The 17,141-nt window shown below is 47.5% G+C and overlaps 1 protein-coding gene and 1 long non-coding RNA gene across 18 annotated transcripts in view; one reads left to right on the top strand and one right to left on the bottom strand.

Moving 5' to 3' along the window:
• LOC123369539 overlaps positions 1–8,046 on the bottom strand; it is a 42,842-nt gene extending 34,796 nt beyond the window's left edge. For 10 of the 12 annotated variants that reach the window (XR_006579078.1, XR_006579077.1, XR_006579081.1 and 7 more), the window contains exons 1-2: positions 6,246–7,448; positions 3,316–3,416 (exon numbers count right to left, since the gene is read on the bottom strand). This is a non-coding gene — a long non-coding RNA (uncharacterized LOC123369539). Of the gene's footprint in view, positions 1–3,315; positions 3,420–6,245; positions 7,449–7,780 lie in introns of those variants that run through there. The other 2 variants (XR_006579084.1, XR_006579085.1) reach the window with 2 other exon arrangements.
• Positions 8,047–9,232: 1,186 nt separating this feature from the next.
• The window catches only part of RAP1A (RAP1A, member of RAS oncogene family), a 72,709-nt gene continuing 64,800 nt past the window's right edge, over positions 9,233–17,141 (top strand). Inside the window, exons 1-3 of one of the 6 annotated variants that reach the window (XM_045015025.1) lie at positions 9,233–9,342; positions 12,648–12,690; positions 13,673–13,748. The gene's annotated coding sequence lies outside the window, so the exon portion shown is untranslated. The remainder of the gene's footprint in view (positions 9,343–12,647; positions 12,691–13,672; positions 13,749–17,141) is intronic. The other 5 variants (XM_045015022.1, XM_045015023.1, XM_045015026.1 and 2 more) reach the window with 5 other exon arrangements.

Here is a 17,141-nt window from a genome sequence, read left to right on the forward strand (position 1 = left end):
AAATAGAAAGATGTCATTCTGTTCTCCTGTGCCGCTCCATATAGTAGCTAATTAAACCTCATGCCATCCCACTTGAGAGCAATGGGAAAAAGGGAGCTTCCCAAAGACAAACAGAACCTTAGTGGCAGAGCTAAAAACAGAACCCAGGTGTTTCAACACCTAGTCGCTTCCTGTTACCTACTAGACACGGCTCCATCTCAGTACTGGGCTAGAACCTAGGAGTCCTGACTCCCAGGGCCCCATTCTCTGTGGCATTGCACCTGGTTTAGCCACTTAAACCTGCCTAGTGCAGGAGTAAATTTCTCCCCACTTAGAATTCTCCATGCCATCCCAGTGGTGGTAATAGCTTACGCCCACTCTGCACGAGTGACGGCAGGAGATGGCAGGCAGGGGAGAACTGGGCCTATCACCTCTCCCACAGGCTGACTGATGCCTACGCAGTACAAAATTGCTTCTACTGTCCAAAAATAAACATCCCAAGCTCCACTTTGAAAGCACGTCTCTCCTCCATGAATAGACTTGCTGGGACGAGATGGGTAGGGGTTGGATAACAAATTGCTTGGAAAACTATTTTAAATATAGCTATGAAATCAATGGCTGTGATTAGAAAGCAAGTGAGTGACACAATTAGAGCTAAGAGGTTCATATCCTTTGCTCACTTGGGCTTTTCCCATTGCCAACAGCGGATCCTTGCAGCAAACACAAAAGTTTTCAGAGCCTCACACAGGGAAGCTCTTGTTTGTGGAAAGCAAATAATAAAATCAGGCCATTAAGATCCCATTAGCTCAAAATATGGGAAACTCTGTCTGTGCTTATGAGCAGTGTCTTGTTAGAGTCAAACCACAAGAGGCCTGATCTATACTGCCCTCCCTAGCAAGTTAGCTGCCCGTTGGGAGTTTTATAGGCAAGACCCTGAGGAGATGCATCGACTCCCTGTGCAAATGCACCAAGAAAGGAGCATAAGACAATGCTTTGCTCGGCATCTCAAGCTGGCCGGTTTGAAAGGAGAGTTTGTGCCAGACGCACGTGCCAAAGGGAGGCAGGAGGCAGAGGAGGAAATTCCTTGAGCCTCATCTTGAAGAGTTCCCTTCCTATCTTCCCCTCAAGGGCACAGATCAGTGAAGGTCACAGATTCCAACCCTGATGGATGTTGCATTTCCAGGATGAAGCGAGCCCCAGCCTTGTGAATGGTCAGTCCCCCCACACTGCTTTTTTGGCCCCCTCTTCTTCCGGGAAGCTGCCCCATGCTTGCAAGTGCAGGCACAGAGGCTCAGCTAGGGCTCAGTCCTGCCTGGGAAGTACTAAGCATTCATAACTCCTGCTGGAGCCAAGGCCTCCCGCTGGGATCCACCCCTAATGCGTCGTCAAGCAGCTTTATGGGAATCTGCTGACTCTGGAGGAGAATGGCACAGAGAGCAAAAACCTCTCTTCTTGGCCCCAGCCCCTGCTTCCAGCAGCCACACTGGATATTGGCAGAGGTGCTTCCGTAGGATACCAGGGAGCAGCTGAGGGAATGATGCATTGGAATCAACACTCCCTCCCCAACCACCATGCCCCTTCAAGTGACCCATCCTCTCAGGGTCTCCTCTGCTCACAGAAGTTGGGGGAAGGAATTATTAGCCACCTAGGTTCACGCAGACTGTGAGTCACAGGACAGTGCATATGCTTAGACCCTCCACAGTCTGAAGGCATAGGACCTATGCAGTCTGGGAGCCCATCGGCCTGCTCTTGTGATGGCTCTGGTATGTTAGCAGTTCACCTGTCTCCAGATAGTTTGCAGGTTGCTGGCACAATTTAAATGATTTTATCGGCTAATCTCCAGCAGGAATGTTTTTGGTCCATTGCATCATGGTGGTGCATGGCATGGTGACATGAGGCAAAGAGCACTTGCAATGCCTCTGATCTCTACACACACACACACACACACACACACACACACACACACTGTGTGCAAGAGCCATAAAAATGTTAGCTATCATTATGCATTGCTAATAATATAATTAATAATCCTTATTTCTAATGATACGTTACAATAAATATGTTAAGGAAAAATTGCGTTTGCATTTCAAAGGCTCATCATGAGTTTGTTTGTAGCAATTATTTAATCTGGTTCTTTCTTGATTGTATTTTTAAAAATCAAACATGAAACTTGGAGGGGGTAAAAAAACCAACAACCCTGTTTTTGCACAGTTTGCAAAGCTCACACAGTCATAATGAAGTCAGCACTTCTTCATTTAATGATAATAATAATAACATATTAGGAGCCTATATAGTGCTGAACGCATTTTCATTTAAATGTACCACTGATCTGTTTTGCTGAGCTGACCTCTCTTCTCCAGTCCTGTGATTCTATCAGCTAGGAATCCAGGCTCATTATGAGATTGCAAATTGTTTCTGGATTTCATTAAGTCAGCAAATGGATATTAACTAGATATTGGCATCAGTTGAAGTTATGATAATTTATCCAATTGGGCAATTGTAATTTAAAAAAAATCCCAGGGGATTATGATTCATTTTCATCTGTCTGTATGAACATCAGTATAACCCACAGACCTGTGCAGCCTTTACAGGTGATGTGTTTCAAGCCCAGTGCAGGTGCTCAGAATGACCATGTTTGGCATTTAGTCTTTCACCCCTGCCAAGTCCCAAAACATAGCAGGCCAAACAATCCCTGGTGTAACCTCACTGACATCAGTAGATTTACACCAGGGATGGATTTGGTTGGAAATAAGATTTTGTGCAACAACTCGGGTCTTTTGTAGAAATAAGATTGAAGATAGTTTGCAATGCTTTATGAAACTGTCAAATTCAGCATCACCTGAGGGACTGGAAGGCTCAGGGTTGGGGTAACAAGATATAGAAGGCTTGATTTTCTGTGCCCTGCAGCTTGTGTTGTCATGTACACCGCAAAGCAGGAGCACTGGAAAAATTTGTATAGTGGGGGTGCTGAACCAAAGTGTAACCCCTGTATTTGATGGAAACCACTTCAAGCCAGGAGGTGTGGCGGCACCCATGCTGCAGTGTCAGTAAATCTCTACCACTCGGCTTTGTTAGCATTTTACACCATCTTTACATGGGTATAAGTAGTGACACAAACTGCAAAGCAGCAGCAAATCAGTCTTTTGTGCCAAGGAGGCTGGCTCAGATCCAGCCCAAGATAGCTAGGCCTGCAAGTTGGTACCAGGGGATGGCTGCTCAGTGGTGTGTGCACAATGAGTTGATTTGTTTTCATTTAGAGAATGTGCCAATCTCAAAAAGGTGCTGGGTGTGTTTATAATATTTACCACTGCGAGCTGATCATCTCAATCTACTTACCAGCAAACAAGCGTCCACCGCACAAGAAGGGATAGTGGAGTAATATAGTGGTGAGTCAGGCCCCATGTATGGAGGCTTACGCTGCTCCTGCCAGACCTGCTCTGCTGATAAATGGAGGGAATCAGTTTCCAGAGATGTCAGGATGGTGCGTCTTACCAGACCTAAGGCCCCAGTCTAGCACCCACTGAACGCAATAGAAAATTCCCATTAATTGCAATAGACATTGGAACTGGCCTTACATTCTCTCTCTCTCTCTCTCTCTCTTAAAGAGTTTATCGCTTTGTTACCAAAGAACATATTCCAGCAGATCTGATATCACACACCTGCAGGGTCTGACTCAGCAATCAATCTGGTCAGGTTCCATGTAAACCAGCAGAAACTTGGCCAAATCAACCTTCCCAGCAACATAAGCTAAACAGGTCCGGTTGCTGAATCAGGCCCTGAGCGCCTCAGCCCTCCTTATTGTTTTGAAACATAGAATATGATCCCAAATGCTGGATATGAAATAGATAACAATGAATAACTCACAGGAGGCAATAAAGGAAGAATCAGTAATGCTGAGTCAGATAGGAAACAGATGAATAGATATCGGGGCACTGTTTGTTTATATAGAGAGACTCCTCAGGTGAAATTCACCCTTGTGCCAAGGCCTAGCACAAAGTTCATGCAGCACTTCAATTCCATTAAGTCCCAATAAGGGAATAAGGGGAATTTAAGTCATGCCTCACCCCTGTCCTGGCCATCTGCACAGGACTGAATTTCACCTCTATTGACTTTACAGCAGTTAAAGTCACAACTCTCATTGACTGTTTGCCTGTGTAAGCAGCAGGCTTCAGGATTCGGCCCCCTATTTTCGACTTTATGCAGCCAGTAATTTTCTGTCAGAAGAACACTCCCTACATTTACAGATTCCACAGTAATATAAATAAACTCAGAGGCAACATCCCCAACCTGTAATCAGAGCTCTCCTTAAGGACATCAGCTCCTTCCATACTAAGCTCCCGCAGACAAAAGCCTGAGTAAAAAGATAGTCTTTGAATAGTGCCCTCAAGGTTAGCTAGTCTGCGCTCTGTCAGACCTACGGAAGGAGTGAATTCAGAGAGCCCTCTGCTGAGAACAGCCTGCCTTGAGCCATACAAATCGAGGGATGGTGAGCAAGAGTGATTCATCTGTCATGATGGTACAAGGAGGGAGAGAGAGAGAGACGAGTTGCAGGTAGCTAAGATTCAAGCCCTAAATGATAGGGCTTTATAGATCATTATCAAAACCCATGAATTGCAGCTAGAAGCAAAATTCTGTTGCACTATAGATCTCCACTGCAGAGAGAAGGAGTGAGAGAAAGCAGTACTATCTAGTAGTTAGAGCTGAGGAGGGCATCGGGAGTCTATTCTTCTCCCTGCCACCTACTGGTTGTATGGCTATGGGCAAGTCACTTAACCTCTCCTTTTCTGCAGCTCTAAAATGAAACTAATAATATGTACCCATCTCTGTTAGAGCATTTTGGATGAAAGGCAATGTAAGTGCAAAGTATTACTATTTTATAATCAGTCCTCATGCAAATCTCCTACTAATATCCACTGAAGTGAAACAAGAGCAGAATAGACAAATGAGGGGCGTAGTGAAGGACCATGCGTCATCTAGTTCTATCTGCTTGCAGCTGCTGCAGGGCAGTTTAGCATCACCTCTCACAGCAGCCTGAGAGTCCTTTGTATAGCCTAACCTGGAATATCTCCAGAGATAGTGGCTGCGGTTCTTATGTCCCTTGACAGCTGGTTATGTAATTAGAAAAAGCAGTGCTTGAAAACAATAGAAAGATCTCTATGCATTTTAAGTAACACTCACTGAGACCTAAACATTCAAATTCAGAGAGACTGAATGGCTTTACTTTTGGGGGCATTTAAAGCTTTAAACTGGCAAAAAACAGGCATTCTGTATAATTTGTAAAACTGGTTTATCTTAGATCTGAGCTTGTCTTGAACAAAATTCAAACCTATATTTTACAGATGAATTATAAGTTGCATTGAACTGGGGAAGAAGTCTAACAACCCTCAGAACATGAGACTCTCTACTTTGACTCCAGTGGGCTTTGAATTAGACTCTCTCTGCATATAACATAAGACCCAGTCCCCCCAAAAGCTTACAGTCTAACAGACTGTATCAACATACAACAAAATAGGAAGAAATGAAAGAATATATATTCCCATTCTTCAATGTTAATGCTATCCTATTATGTATTTTTGATTTTTTTAAAACTTTACATCATATCACCAGTTCTTCAATATATTGCCACTTTCACAATACCTCCTGCAGATGTTACACCCCACCCTGCACTGTTAACTGTCAACACATTGTTTGCTATGATAAGTGAGAGGGTGTTTTTCTTTCCTTATCTGTGTCTTCTCATGCTGATTGGGATGTCCTCACTCAGCTTCTTTGTCCCTTTCCTCAGCATTCCTTGGTCCACCCCTTAGAAAACCCTGGCTGATGCAAATTCATCTATTATTATTGAGCATGTTTATTATGGTAGTGTGTAGGGTCCAATCAAGAATGGGCCCCTACTGTGCTAAGCACGGTACAGCATAGAATAAGACACAGCCCTCACCTCAAAGAGCTTACAGTCTAAAGCAAGGGTAGTCTATTATTTTTTGTCAAGGTCCAAATTTCTTGGTCAAGGTATAGTGAAGGTCCAGACTCCAGAGAAAATAATAATAAAAATAATAAGTAAATAAAATGATTTTGGGGTCCATTCAAAAGCATCTGGAGGTCCAGATGTGGCCCATGGTCTGCCTATTGACTACCACTGCTCTAAAGAGACAAGACAGACAAAGGGTAGGTGAAAGGGACAGAATATAGAAAATGAACAATGAGATGGTAGCAAATGTCATGTTAGTTTCATGATGATTGTTTTTGTTATTTAAATACTTTCCTACCTGCTGTTGTATGGGGAAGCCAGGAGTTATACCATGGATGAATCTAGTTCAGCAGAACGTTTGTTGTACCAGCATGAGATCTGGAAGTAGACAGGCCTAAAAGGAGAACCAAAGCAAGACTGAGTGCCATTACCCACTCCTCATTAAGATCTACTTCTACCAAGGGAATCATATGAAGTGGGTCAACCACATTCTTGCTTTACTAGGATGAAATTCACCCTGTGAAAGTCCTGTTTCCCATTCAAGTCCCACATAAGATTTCAACCTTAAATAGGCCTTGAGTTGACCCTTTGCAGAGGGTGAATTTCACCCTGAGACATTTGTGAGACATATTTATTTACATTATTTTATAACTATGCCGAACCACATGCCTTTGTTGAAAAACAAGTAACAATGTCATCTTATAGTGTGAGCTGTGTCTTTGCCAGCAGAACCCCCAGCCAATTGCTTGTTTCCCTGGTTACATCCTGAGTGAAAGGAGTGTAAACTCTCTAAGTTAGGAACTATGTGCAATTTATCTTGTAATGTAAGGAGTGATGCATTTTTGGGTGATGTACAAGAAAAAATAACAATAAAGAACAGAACCAGGCAGCACATCCAAAACAATCTAATCAATTGAGAGTTTAATATACTAACAGAACTGGGGCTTAAAAACTAGTTCAACTAAACTGGAAGTTTAGTAAACTCCATGTAAATATTTACATTGTTTTGGAGCCTGACAATCTCTCAGTGTAAAGTGATGTTTATAACACAACATTTAATGATTATACTGTGATGCTACAGTAATTCCAATAATACTCTTGAACTTTGAGTAATTTCATACTCTCCTGATATTATATTTATTAAACCTGAGCTATGGCATTAAAATTAAATGGCTTACACCATGGTCCAAAATAAATTGATATGATTTTTTCTGTCTGTAAATTTATCCCGGCCTAGCAGCTATGTTTGGCTTGCCAGGTCTATTCCTAATTGTGTGACAAAATAGATTATTAAGTCATCATAAGTTGAAAGAATTTTGAAAGAGATCAGGAAATTTATGTATGAAAAGCAAATGAAATTGCCGTTTGCCATTTAACAATGATGTGCACACAATGAACACCTTATCGGGGGTTCTCAAACTGGGGGTCCTGACCCCTTGAGGGTCGCAAAGTTATTTTGTGGGGGGGTTGTGAACTGTCAGCCTCCACCCCAAACTCCACTTCGCCTCCAGCATTTATAATAGTGTTAAATATTTTAAAAATGTGTTTTTACTTTATAAGGGGGTCACACTCGTAGGCTTATTGTGTGAAAGAGGTCACCAGTACAAAAGTTTGAGAACCACTGCCTTATATTATCCAAAAAATCCATGCTTGAAGCGGAGAAGAGTTTCTAGGTTTGAATCAGGCTGAAATAAAAAGTATGATGCCTAGCACTAGCAGAATAATTGGGCTGTGGGCCCCGGACACACTAGAAGAAGAAAATATTCTTAGGATTGCCCTCTCGATGCTGATAAAATCCTACTTGTCTTCTACCGAATCATGGATGAAATTCACCTCTCTGCAGAGGGCCAGCACAAGTTCTGCACACCACTCCAACAGGGTCCTGGGTGCTCTGTGCTAGCCCGGCACATGGGAGTGAATTTCACACCCAACAAGTGGAAGGCATAGCTAAAACCTAGCTTATCATGCTCAATAGATACATTCTGCTCTTCCCAGGCTACTCCTAGGTGAGGCTTTGTCCTGCAAGTTGCTCAGCACATGGGTTTGATACAGCAAAGCACTTAAGCACAGGAGTAGTCCCACCGACAACAAAAAACAACATGTAAGCCCCATAGCCCAGGACCCCTCCAACAGCCCTCCTCTCCTCCAGATCCCCCTCCCCCATAGCCCAGGACCCCTCCAACAGTCCCTCTCCCCTCCAGATCCCCCTCTCCCATAGCCCAGGATCCCTCCAACAGCCCCCCTCCCCTCCAGATCTCCTCCCCCATAGCCCAGGACCCCCCCAACCCCTCCAGATCCCCACCCCCCATAGCCTAGGACCCCTCACACAGACCCCAACCCCACCAGATCCCCTCCCCCATAGCCCAGGACCCCCCAACCCCTCCAGATCCCCTCCCCCAATAGCCCAGGACCCCTCACACAGCCCCCAACCCCTCCAGATCCCCTCCCCCAATAACCCAGGACCCCTCACACAGCCCCCAACCCTGCCAGAACCCCTCCCGCATAGCCCAGGATCACCACAACCCCTCCAGATCCCCTCCCCAATAGCCCAGGACCCCTCCCCCAGCCCCCAACTCCGCCAGATCCCCTCCCCCGTAGCCCAGGACCCCTCCAACGCCTCCAGATCCCCTCCCCAATAGCCCAGGACCCCTCCCACAGCCCCCCTCCACTCCAGATCCCCCTCCCCCACAGCCCCTCTCCCCTCCAAATCCCCCTCCCCCATAGCCCAGGACCCCTCCCACAGCCCCCCTCCCCTTCAGATCCCCTCCCCCATAGCCCAGGACCCCCCCACAGCCCCCAACCCCTCCAGATCCCCTCCCCCATAGCCCAGGACCCCTCCAACAGCCCCCGACCCCTCCAGATCCCCTCCCCATAGCCCAGGACCCCTTCCACAGCCCCCCTCCCCTCCAGATCCCCTCCCCCATAGCCCAGGACCCCTCCCACAGCCCCCCTCCCCTCCAGATCCCCTCCCCCATAGCCCAGGACCCCTCCCACAGCCGCCAACCCCTCCAGATCCCCTCCCCCATAGCCCAGGACCCCTCCAACAGTCCCTCTCCCCTCCAGATCCCCTCCCCCATAGCCCAGGACCCCTCCCACAGCCCCCAACCCCTCCAGATCCCCCTCCCCCATAGCCCAGGACCCCTCCAACAGCCCCCGACCCCTCCAGATCCCCCGACCCCGGCTCCCAGCGCCCCGCTCCTCCCGGCTGTCTCGGGCCCGCCCCGCGGGCTCCTCCCCAGGCCGCTGCCGGGCGCCGGGCCGGGGGCGGGGGAGGAGGAAGGGGGGGCGGGGCGGAGCGGACGCGGCGCCGCCGCGCACAGCAGCCGAGCCCCGAGCGGAGCAGGCGAGCGCAAGCGGCGGGCGGAAGGAGGCGGCCCGGCGGGCACCGGCGGCGGGTGAGTGGGGCGGCGGCGGCGCCGGGCCGGGCCTGCTCGGGGCGCTCCGCGGGGAAGGGCCGCGAGTCCCGGCTCCCCGGAGCGGGGCCGGGCCCCCAGGCAGGGGGGTGCCCGGGGAGGTCAGGCACAGCCGGGGGTGCGGGATGCCAGGGGTCCTGTCCCCGGGAGGGGGGAGGTTGATGAGCCCCGGGGTAAAGTGGGGTGAGTCCGTGGGACCCCTGGGGAAGGGGGCACGTGAGGGGCCCTGGGTCTATTGCCCGGCCCAGGCTAACTGGGGGGTACTGCCCGGGGTGGGGGATTCAGGGACCCCCCCCGGGGCCGCTGGGAGTGAGGGATAAAGAGGGCACTGACCTTTCCGGGGGGGGGCACTGACTTGTGTCCTCCCCCAGCCCTGCAGGGGGAAGGGAGTGTGAGTCAGGGCCCGGGGTTCCTACCCCAAGGGTAAAATCAAGGGCCCAGGGAGACAGGGAATGGGCACAGTGACCCCCCCAGGGTGAAGGGGGCGCTTGGGACTCCCCCCCCCCAGGGTGAAGGGGGCGCTTGGGACTCCCCCCCCCCCAGGGGGAAGGGGGCGCTTGGGACGCCCCCCCCCCCCAGGGTGAAGGGGGCGCTTGGGACTCCCCCCCCCCCCCAGGGTGAAGGGGGCGCTTGGGACTCCCCCCAGGGTGTAGGGGGCGCTTGGGACTCCCCCCCCCCCGGGTGAAGGGGGCGCTTGGGACTCCCCCCCCCCCGGGTGAAGGGGGCGCTTGGGACTCCCCCCCCGCCCCCCCCGGGTGAAGGGGGCGCTTGGGACTCCCCCCCCCCCCGGGTGAAGGGGGCGCTTGGGACTCCCCCCCCGCCCCCCCCGGGTGAAGGGGGCGCTTGGGACTCCCCCCCCGCCCCCCCCGGGTGAAGGGGGCGCTTGGGACTCCCCCCCCGCCCCCCCAGGGTGTAGGGGGCGCTTGGGACTCCCCCCCCGCCCCCCCAGGGTGAAGGGGGCGCTTGGGACTCCCCCCCCCCCAGGGTGAAGGGGGCGCTTGGGACTCCCGCCCCCCCAGGGTGAAGGGGGCGCTTGGGACTCCCCCCCCCCCAGGGTGAAGGGGGCGCTTGGGCCACCCCCCCCCCAGGGTGAAGGGGGCGCTTGGGACTCCCCCCCCCCCCCAGGGTGAAGGGGGCGCTTGGGACTCCCCCCCCACCCAGGGTGAAGGGGGCGCTTGGGACTCCCCCCTCCCCCCCCCGGGTGAAGGGGGCGCTTGGGACTCCCCCCCCGCCCCCCCCGGGTGAAGGGGGCGCTTGGGACTCCCCCCTCCCCCCCCCGGGTGAAGGGGGCGCTTGGGACTCCCCCCCCCCCAGGGTGAAGGGGGCGCTTGGGACTCCCCCCCCCCCAGGGTGAAGGGGGCGCTGCTCCCCGCACGATGGGCAGGCTTTGGATCTAGGAAGCGGGGCAGGGATGTGCGGGGGGCACTGACTCGAGGGAGAAAGGATGGGGTGACATGGGCACTGCCCCCAGGGTGTTCTTGGGCTGGCAGCACTGCCGGGCAGCGGTTCTCTCTCTCCTCCCATAAAAACGGTTCTATTGTGATTTCCTGCGCTAGGCAAGGGGCATGCATCTGCCTTGTTGGATCTGAACTTGGCTGGCGTCAGGCATATTTGGGATGGCCTGACCTGTTGTTGGCAGAGCCCATGCCACACATGGGAGCTAGCAGGGTAGTTCAGTGCATTCCTTGAGTTGCTGCCATCAGCCACTCTCCCACACCTCCTAGACCCACCTAATGCATGTTAGCCATAGTAATGGAGGAAGTGAAACCAGGAATTCCCCAGCGTCTCTCAGCCCCCCAGATGTGGGGACAATCAGACGCCAAGGATGCTGCACTTCCCTATTTTGGGGTGTGTGGAGGGAGGAAGGAGTGAAGTTGTCTGGCTCCTGGACTCTTTACCGCTTCCTGTTGCCTTTTCAGTACTGGTGCGTTCAGTGTTGCAGTAGCAGAAACTCTCCCCAGATTGTATAATTGGGCCTGAGAAAATCCTGCAGTTCTCTTAGTGGTCCATGCAGTCTGGGGTGTCTGTCAGCCCTAGAGAGGCTTTACAGCTCAAACTGAAGAGGGAGCCAAGGAACCCAAGTTGAAGGGGAGCAGGCCATCTCACTGCTTCCAAAGACATTGCAAGGGGACATAAAAGGCTGTTGTAGTTCTCTCATCCCTTGTCTTTGAAGATAACTTGAGGAAAAGGCTTAGGTGGTCTGTGTGGGAAAGATCTATTTGGGGTGGATGATACTTGGATTTGGGTGTCTGAATGTTAAATTCTTAGTGTTTATTTTCCTGTTCCTACTCCCTGACTTTGAAGAGGAAAGTTTGGGAAGGGCCATTGAGACACTTTGTAAACTGTTCTCCAACATGAGTTTAAAGTTTTCTGCAGCCCTAAATCAAAATAAAAAACAAAACAAATGTTACCTGAATTTATCAAGGCATTCAGAGCAACAAGCTAGCTTTGGATTGCTATTTTGGGCAGTGGGTGAAAGGGGAAAAGAGGATCATCTTTCATTTGCATGGTTGTGTCTTTATAGTGCTTCCTATTTTCAAACATTTTATTACATTGTCACTTTTCTGAAGGTGTCACTCTAGGAGGGATCGTCTTCTCTCCTTGCCTTCTGCCAGTCTTCTATTTAAATGTGAGGGTGAACAAGGTTGTTTCGATTTTGTAAGTTACAGCCCTCCAAGTCTGGGTAGTATATGACATCCAAGTATATATTTCAAGAGCTGCTTTCATTATTGATAGCTAAATTCTGACTTGTAGGAGTCTTTCTGAATTTTTTCTTGGTTAACTTTGGCATGTACATAGAATGTACCTCTGCTCGGCACTGAAACTTTTAAACATCACGTAATGTAAAACAACCCATGCCCAATAAATCATCTACATCACTCTAAAACTTTTAAAATAGGGAGTTGACTACCACAAGAATTACCAATAGGGTAGTCTTTCCAGTAGTATTCCATAGAAAAACTTATCTGCCTCCAGACACCATCAAATTTAATTTTTCCCTGTTCATTGAACTGCAGAAATTATTCGTGGTGAAAGGCACACTGTTTAGCTCAAAATTTCGTGGGTATTTTTGTGTTTAGGAAATTTGACAAAACCTCATAGCTATAGTTATGTTGCCAGTATATATATTTTTTAAACTTAATTGCTGATCATTTTGAGTTTGAGTTTAAATCTTTCTTTGCAATGTTTGTAACCAAGCATTGCAGTCTTGTGTTAATGTCTGAACCAGAAATTGAAACTGACTAGAAACAAAAATGAAGCTGACTTGTCTATTTTCATTGTTCTAGTCATATATTGGAATGAACTGCAAACAGTAAACAAACACCACAGGTAATGAAAACCAGATTTTTAAAAATTTGTTCATTTTCAATCATCTGTAATATGGTACCACAACTTCTTGTTTGTATTTGTATTTATTAAATTGCTTTTAACCAGAGTAGTAGTTTGTAATTTTGGCTTTGTGTATTGTTCGTAGTCTAAAATGTGGCACCAAATGTGTTTGAATTTAACAGCATCAAATAATCTAACTCATTGTGTTTTTTGAGGAAGACCAGGGTTGAATTGTGAACTGCCCTGTTTTGGTGTGTAATATTTGGAAAAAATTCTCCTTTGTTAATGGAATAGCACTTGATTCTTTATCCAATTGGCCATGGCAGACTCCTCAAGAGGTGAAATATGTTTAGTATGGAAGTTTCTGAAATTGTGAGACAGTAAGGACTGAAGTCACTAAGAAACAGGTAGTAATAATCAAACACTCTATACCTTAATGTTGTTTCTGTGAGTTTTAAGTGAAAGAGACATTTAAAGCAGAACAGGCTGGATTCTACAGTATCTAACTTTTTAATTTATACACAGCTAGTGTGGCACACCATCTCCTAAGTATGAAATACTTTCTGATTATTCTGACATCATTATCATGTTGCTATAGTGACTTCATTACACTGGGAATGCCATGTTCACATCCTGTTGCTATGGAAAAGATCAGTGTTATAAATAAAAATATTTTAGTCTATTCATAGCTGTGACAGATGAAAAATGCCGTCGTTTTAATATGCCCTGATTGCCTAAGAGCGATAGTGTATTTTAACCAAACTTTTTTTGTGCTGAGTTATGAACTAGGGAATTGACATTTCAGGTGTCTAACACCTTGTCCCTTCGACATCCCCTCCATTGCATTTGATAGCAGGGGTTATGAAATACTGGCTGCAGAAATCAAAAAGAGAATGTATGTGTAGTTTTTAAGGTGGAGCTGAGACAGGAAGTACTGTGCTTTCACATACTGAGTCTAAAAATAATCTGTTTTCATACACAGTATTTTCATCAAAGCGGGACACACGGGGACAAGGGGAATATTGGTGTTCCATCAAACTAAGATCCTCAACAGTGAAGTGAGTTATCCTTTTATTTTCATAGTTATTTCTCACGGGGTTTATAAATTTAGGATAGCTAAATCTAAAAGCTTGTAACTGAACTAACCTAGGGGTTACATAAAATGCAAAAACTTTGCTAGATTTAGTAGACCCACTTGGTATTTGAAGAGCAAAGGTTATATTGGGTTTGTGGGCTCAAATTAAACCAAACACACAATATTTAATCATGTCTGTTGGCTTCAGTTTGGTGGTATTTAGGTCAGGTATCTTTTGGTAAGATTTTTGAGAGGAATACAGGCTGAACAGGGCATAATTTATTAGCACAGTGTAGTTCCAGTGACATGTTAATGTTTTCATTTAGAGACTGGTGTTTACACAATATGTCAAAATGGTTTAGAATTGAAACCAAAGGCTTCAAATATACAGATATATGTAGACTATTTTGTGATATATTTGATGCGTCTTCACCTAATATGAGGATGGCATTGCAGATACAATTAAAGAATTGAAATTTAGTTAGATGTCATTGATATAACATGTGAGCATATGATAATATCTAAGTTTTAACTGTACATTGAAACACAGTCTTCATGCATAATGAAATCTAAAATTTAGTATGTACTGATATATCATAGTATTACTTCTGTCCTGTACTATGTCCACGTAGAGGACTTGATGTGTTATCTGGAGAATAAATTCATTCAGTGCAATTTTACATATATTTTTTTAATGGATCTATAAATAGTCTCTCTTTTCCAGATTACTTAATGTTGTTTAAAACTACAGACAAGTTATCAACCATCAATTTAATTATTTTTTAAAAGAAAAATCATAGTGTCTTGGTTTTAAGGAATATGTGTCTATTTTTAGTGATGCAGGAAGTGAATCTTTTGAACATATTTAAAGTTTAAATCTTTACTCCATATGTTTGGGATACTGTTTGCAGAGGTGCCTACTTAGAACTCAAAATTGTTCCCCAGTCCTGCAATCAGATAGCTGTAGGTAGCATCATGTGCCAGATGGAGCCCTCTGCATGGGTGCAAGGGTCCATTGGTGGATCTGATTGCAGTACTGGAACTGAAGAAATAGAGTGGTTTTAGATTATTATTTTTAATATAGAGAGTTTCTGCATTTATGCATGTCCTTGCATTTTCTAATGTGAGATGGTATGAACCTCAATTTTCCTTAGGCACTTTTGGTGACTTTGTGTACTTAGTTCTAATAGAAGTGGACTTTGGAGACAGGTAACCTGATTCAACCAGTCCCAGGGTTGTGTCTGGATAGATGGTTGTTTTTCCATTGTAGGCCTACTTTCGTTTGTAAAGGGAAGCTTGTTGGTTTTTTTTTTCTTTTTCTTCTCATTAGAGTGCAGTTCTTTGAAGACTCTCCTACTCCTGAGGGCATTCTGTGCCAAAAAATAAAAATTCTATGCACAGTATTTTAAAATTTTGCAAATGTTATTTGTCAAATAAGTGTGGAGGCTCCACCATGGCATTGGGGAGCACAGGCCACTGGCTCCACAGAGGAGGGAGATCACTGTGCATGGACTCAGCGGTGAGGCTGCACCCAAACCTGACACAGCGCAAGGACTGGGCCTGTCCCAGAAACACCCCAGGGCCCTGCCCCTCCGTGCCAGGTGCACCAGGCCGGCTCAGCAAGGCAGGATCCAAGTGTGGAGGGGCTTAGTTTGGGGAGATTCAGGTGTAGGTTGAGAGGTTTCTGTGTGGGGCAATCAGGGTGCGGGTAGCTCAGTGGGGGATCTGGATGTGGGGGGATCTGGATGCACAGGGACTTGTTGGGGGGAGTTCTGGGTGCAATGGTAATGGGACTCTGCAGAGGAGTCCAGGTGAAGGTGATTGGAGCTCAGTGTGGGGGGTCTGGGTATAGGGGGAAGAGAGCTCAGCAGGGTGGTGTGGGGGACTCAGTGGGGGGGGGGTCCAGATGCCGCTGTTTGGGGCATGGTGGGGATCTGGGTGCGGGTGGCTCGTCTGGGTGGTTATGGGGGAGTGGGGCTCATCAGGAGGGGTTCCGAGTTCAGTGAGGTGAGGCTCGGTGTGGAGGTCTGGAGGCACAGGGGTTGGGCGGATGGGAAAGCAGCTCCCTGTACAGGGCTCCCGCCCCCTGCAGCTGAGGCGCGATGGGCGCGGAAAGCGTGGGGGGGAGGGGGTTGTAGAGCTTCCTTCAGGTGAGGGAGAACTCTGGGGGTGGGTCTGACTCGGCCCCGGATGCTGTGCAAAGGAAGAGGAAGTCCTGTCCGCCCAGTCGGGACTAGCAGCTGAGCCTGGGGCAGGGTAGGAGCCACTAACTGGGTCTTCCCCAGTCCCGCTGCCTGCTACACAGTGATTTACTTTTCTTCCAGCTGCCCTGGGCCCCCGAAACATACTGCTGGGGAGGGTCGCATAATTGTTCTTGTGGCTTCCCTTTGCTTCTCCTTCAGAAAGTCATTTTTTCTGTGGAGAAGCAAAGAAATCTGTAGGGAACATAAATTCTGCGCATGCGCAGTGGCACAGAATTCCTCCAAGAGTATCCCTTTATAGTAAGCTATGAGATAGATACTGATTTTTTTTCACTCTGATTAAAGTCTTTTCTTTTCCTTCTGTTGAAGACAACTTGATTAGTAGCCTATGTTCACATAAGTTTATACAGCAGTTGCAAGTGTTCTTGATGAGCAACGGTTACGTTTTTAGTGTTGAGCTGATGTGGCAGTGAGAGAGGTATTTTATTATTAAGAATGCATTTGGACAACTGCAGAGTAAACTCATGATGTTTATGTTCGTATGGTTTAGCTTAATTGAAGTGTTTATCATTATTTAACAGAAGGCTAAGAAAAAAAGCACAACTCTAGTGAAACCTTCTTTTTAGAAGAGTGCTCAGTGCCTTAGTCAACTTTTGGTTTAATTAGCCAACTGTACATAACTTGTGAAAGCTTCTGATCCTAGAAACACGACTCCTTGGGCAAATCAACACTACGAAGTTAAGTCCACTTCTAGCCACTGCAGTAATTAAATTGCTTTTGCATGTCCACACCACACTCCTTGTATCGGCAGTGCATAGCCTCACTAGGAGCACTTGCACCGATTTAACTGTCAGTGTGGGGCTTTGTGGGACAGCTTCTGAAAGGCAGCAACAGGCAATGTAAGCAATGCAGTGTCTACACTGACACTGTGTTGCCCTAACTATGTCGACCTAAGTGCTATGCCTCTCGAGGAGGTGGAGTTCAGTCAATGTAGTGGGCAAGTTACATTGGTGGGAGTGACATTTTAGTGTAGATGCTTACTGAGTTAAGTTGACATAAGCTGCCTTATATTGTGTGTATTTATAGTGTAGACCAGACATATGCCCCCACAACCAACCAGATCCCATAAGTCAGGGTGTCAGAAGTTGGAAAGAAAATTGAATCTTACCTGGGTA

The sequence above is a fragment of the Mauremys mutica genome, chromosome 4 (assembly GCF_020497125.1).
Source record: "Mauremys mutica isolate MM-2020 ecotype Southern chromosome 4, ASM2049712v1, whole genome shotgun sequence".
Taxonomy (NCBI): Eukaryota; Metazoa; Chordata; order Testudines; family Geoemydidae; genus Mauremys; species Mauremys mutica.